Raw genomic sequence first — 4,974 nt, 5'->3', positions numbered from 1 at the left:
AGGAACCCTTCAACTCCTGTACATACTCCAAGTAAGCCGCCATCTGTGGGTCCTTGGCTTGGAACTCGCCCGTTACTTGCCCCGTGACCAACAACGAGTCACTCTTGGCCACCAACACCTTAGCTCCCATCTCCTTAGCCAACAAGATACCTGCAATCAACGCCTCATATTCTGCTTGATTGTTGCTGGCTTTGAAGGCAAATCTCAAAGACTGTTCTATCATCACGCCGTTGGGCCCTTCCAAAATGACTCCAGCTCCGCTGCCCTGTTGGTTAGACGATCCATCTACCGAAAGCACCAAACGAAAATCGTCCCCCTCAACTTAGGCTGCCTCTGAAGAAAGCTCGACCACAAAATCAGCGAAAATCTGCCCCTTGATCGGTCCTCGGGGTTCATATTTGATGTCGAACTCCGACAGCTCCACTGCCCACTTTACCATCCTCCCAGCTACAACAGGCTTCTTTAAAACTTTCTGGATAGGCAAGTCGGTCATCACCAGCACAGTAAAGCTTTGAAAATAGTGGCGCAACCTCCTCGCCGAGAATACAACTGCCAACGCGGCTTTCTCCAAGGCCTGATACCTTACTTCTGGGCCTTGTAACACCTTGCTAATGAAATAAATAGGTTTCTGGATCTGATCTTGATCTTGGGCGAGCACCGCACTCATCGTCCTCTCAGTTACAGCAAAATACAACCTGAGAGGCGTTCCCCCCAAAGGCTTGCACAGAACCGGCGAGCTCGCCAGATACTCCTTAAGCTTGACGAAAGCCTCTTCACACTTCTTCGTCCAGACAAACCTATTGTTTCGTTTTAAGCACTGGAAATACGGATGGCCTTTCTCTCCACTAGCTGACACGAAACGAGATAGGGCGGCCATCCGACCTGTAAGATGCTGCACCTCCTTCACGGTAGCCGGGCTTCTCATCGCCAAGATTGCAGCACACTTATCAAGATTTGCTTCAATTCCCCTCTCAGTCAAGAGGAAACCCAGGAATTTTCCCGCCTCCACGCCAAAAATGCACTTCTCGGGATTTAACTTCAATTTATACTTGGCAATCGTGGTAAACAACTCCTCGAGATCTGAGATGTGCTTGCTCCTTTCTAGCGAAGTCACGACCATATCATCAACGTACGCTTGTACATTCCTCCCCAGCATCGGCGCAAGTACCTTATCCATCAACCTTTGGTACGTGGCCCCCGCATTCTTCAGCCCGAAGGGCATCACCTTGTAGCAGTAGCACGATATCTCAGTCATGAAGGCAGTCTTCTCTTCATCCATAGGATGCATCCTAATCTGGTTGTACCCCGAGAAGGCGTCCAGAAAGCTCAACAACTTACACCCTGCTGCACTGTCGACCAGGGCATCTATACTCGAAAAAGGGTACGAGTCCTTCGGACAAGCCTTGTTTAGGTCTGTGAAGTCGACGCACATGCGCCACTTCCCGTTGCTCTTCTTTACCAGCACGACATTAGCTAACCACTCAGGGTACTGGACCTCCCTGATATGGCCCGCGGCGAGGAGCTTCTGCGTTTCGTCCCTAATCGCCTGTCTTTTCTCCTCATTGAACTTTCTTCTTCTCTGTCGCACTGGTCTGACCTGAGGGTCCATCGCTAGGCGATGACACAAGAAATCGGGGTCGATTCCAGGCATGTCTGAACCAGACCATGCAAAAGCGTCCAGATGCCTTTCTATCACCTTGGCGATCTGGCCTTGAGTCTCACCTTCCAAAGATTTTCCCAACTTGAAGACCTTACCCCCGATCTCCCTCTCAAGCCACTCTTCGACTAGTTTGGGCCTTGTTTCACTGGCGATCACCGCCCTGGCGATTCCCGACTCCCTAGCCTCCTCTGGGCGGTTTCTCGCTTCTTCCTCCCGACCAGCGTTCTCTCCCCTCGCCTCGGCGTCCATCATGACCTCGTCACTTTCGGTGATCACCTCCATCGCCGTGTCAGCAACCCGCCCCTCTGCTGGCCTGGGCTGCACACCGGGAGGCGGCGTTGTGGTGATGTAGCTCACCGACCTCTTAGTCTTGAGGCTATTTTCGTAACACTTCTTTGCCTCCTTCTGGTCAGACCTTATGGTGATCACCACTCCCTCCATTGACGGCAACTTAACTTTCATGTGCCTTGTTGAGGGCACAACTCCTATCCTGTTGAGGGTCGGCCTTCCCAACAGAATGTTATACGCCGAGGGGGCATTCACGATGAGGTACTTGATCTTCTCTGTTCTCGAGGCCGCCTCGTCCGTGAATGTAGTTCTTAACTCAATGTACCCCCTGACCACCACCTGGTCGCCAGAAAACCCATACAAGCATACTCTATAGGGCCTTAACTGGTCAAGGGGTAGTTGCAGCTTGTTGAAAATCGGCCAGAACATGACATCTGCCGAGCTTCCTTGATCCCCCAGCACCCGGTGGACCTTCCTTCCCGTCGTGACTAGCGAGATAACTATGAGATCGTTGTCATGAGGCACAACGTCCCTGAGGTCCTCCTTGGTGAACGTAACGTCCACATCTGGCGAGTGATCCTCGAACGTTTCTACTGCCATCACAGACCTTGCATATTTCTTCCTCTGTGATGCAGTACATCCACAACCTGAGAAACCTCCAGCTATGGTGTGGATCTCGCCGTGAATGGGCACCTCATGCTGCTGGCCCTCACTGCTCGCCGGCTGGGAGCTCGACGCTTGCCTCGTTCCCTTGTCCAGCAGGTAATCCTTCAAGAAACCGCACTTGACCAATTCGGCGAGTTGATAACCCAAAGCCAAGCACGAATCAAGGGAGTGACCAAAACTTGTGGAATTCGCACCATGTGTCCGGTTTTGGTCCCAACACCTTGTCTGAAACTTTCTCAGGCACTTTAAGCCTCGCAGCTATGTTGGGGATGGCGATCAGGTCTGCCAATCCCATGACGAACTCGTACCTCAGGGGGCGGTTGAACTCTCTAGGGCGCCCTGGCCCTCTCCCCTTGTTTTTCTTTGGATCGTAAGGGTGGCGAGTCCTTTGATCCTTCTTGGCTGCCGCCATCTCCAACACCCTCTGCGGCTGAATTCTAGTTTGGGCACGTGGCTTAGTAGGAGCCACGTTCCCTCTCTTTTCTGCAACCTCGCTCTCAGCGGCGATGTGAGCCACAGCACGTCGCTGGATTTCAGCAAACGTGGCGGGGTGGCTCCTAATCAGCGACTCGCTGAAAGGTCCAGGCAGCACGCCTTTTTTGAAGGCGTGCACAAACATCTCCTCGTCCTTGCCAGGCAGGCGGACTATCTGTGCTCCAAACCTATTCTGATAGTCCCTGAGGGACTCTCCCTGATGCTGCCTCACGTCGAACAAGTCATAAGACACCATGGGTGGCGCCTTGTTCACGATGTATTGGTCGATGAAAAGCTTAGAGAACTACTGGAAACTGGTTATGTGACCTGTAGGCAGGCTGACGAACCATTCCAGCACTGTTCCATGGAGTGTGCTCATGAACATCTTACAATAAACTGCGTCTGAGCCCCCTGATAGCATCATCTGCGTATGAAACGCGGTGAGATGTGCCTCAGGATCCTCCATGCCGGTGAAAGAGGCTTTCACAGCCACTATGCTCGCAGGGACCACCGTGTCCATGATCGCCTGAGCAAACGGCATCGGAAAAACGAGCGATGGTGAAGACAGTGCAACTTCTCCATCGGTTGTGTGTCCTCTCTGCTCGTGAAGAGCTTGACGCAACTCCTCATTAACCTTGCTGAGCTCTTCGTTTGTGGCCCGAGATGCGGCCAGGTCTTCGTGCATCTTCGCTTGCTCAGTGCGCGACGCCTCCACATTCTCTTGCAACGTGCGCATCATCTCCATCATTTGCGCCATGGTTACGACGCTTTCGTCAACAGGTGGCACAACGGGACTTGAACGCGTATTTCTCATCTTTCTCATGGAATATCAACAGATCAAACTCCAACGACCAGGACCTTCACCATCGGAACGACTGATCCAGCAATCAATCGGTCAGAACTTCTCTAACCTCGAAAAACTTCCAAGAAAACAACCGCGACAGCAAACGATCGATTCAGATATTCAAACTTCCACAGAAACTCGCGATCTCAACACGAACTTCCTACTTCTCCACTAAAACCCCCGATTCACCGATTGAAAACTCAAATGAACGGTGAAAACCTCGATTCACCGATTGAATGCTCAAACTAGTGGTAAAAACCTCGATTCACCGATTGAATGCTCAAACGAACGGTGAAAACCTCAATTCACTGATTGAATGCTCAAACGAACGGTGAAAACCTCGATTCACCGATTGAATGCGCAAACGAACGATGAAAAACTCCAGAAAATGGTTGCACCAGCAAACAACCACACAAGAACTGCAGAAACTTTAAGAAACTCACGTTGTGGACGGGAAACACGTTTTACACTGCCCCACGGTGGGCGCCTGATGATCCTGCCGCTTGACTTGAGTGCAAGAGTCTTGCCACGTCAAAGATCTTTCCTCCGGATCAGCTTCGCACCACGTTAGCTTTTGCTCTTCACGCCTTAACTCCTCGCAAGAACCTGAAGAAAACAAAGTGGCGCCACTGCGGCCGATCGCGCTCCGACGCCCAAGTCAGTGGAGGAATCACCAAAAACTCAAAGAGAATATCACAACTCAAGGAATCGTGCGTAGTGAATCTCAGTGTATGAAATGCGTTCTGAAAAGCGTACCTCAAAAATCTGTTAAGTGTTCCTTATATACCTGATTTTTTTCTCTCTCCTGACGGTTACATCTTTGGACGCGTGGCTCACATCCAGCTGTACACGCGTCACCATCTGAGCTAGGATAGCTTGAGCGTCATTTTCTCTATTGCACCCAACCCTACACGTGTCATCATCTGGATTGGAGTAACAGGTAGCATCCAACCCTACACGTGTCGTCATTTGGGGCTTCCACAACTTGAGCGTCACCTCTACTCTTCTCGCCATTTGACTAAGTTATCCACACAGGGAGTAA

The sequence above is a fragment of the Phaseolus vulgaris genome, chromosome 4, assembly GCF_051622355.1.
Source record: "Phaseolus vulgaris cultivar YP4 chromosome 4, ASM5162235v1, whole genome shotgun sequence".
NCBI classification, from domain to species: Eukaryota; Viridiplantae; Streptophyta; class Magnoliopsida; order Fabales; family Fabaceae; genus Phaseolus; species Phaseolus vulgaris.
This window is presented reverse-complemented; position numbering follows the sequence as displayed.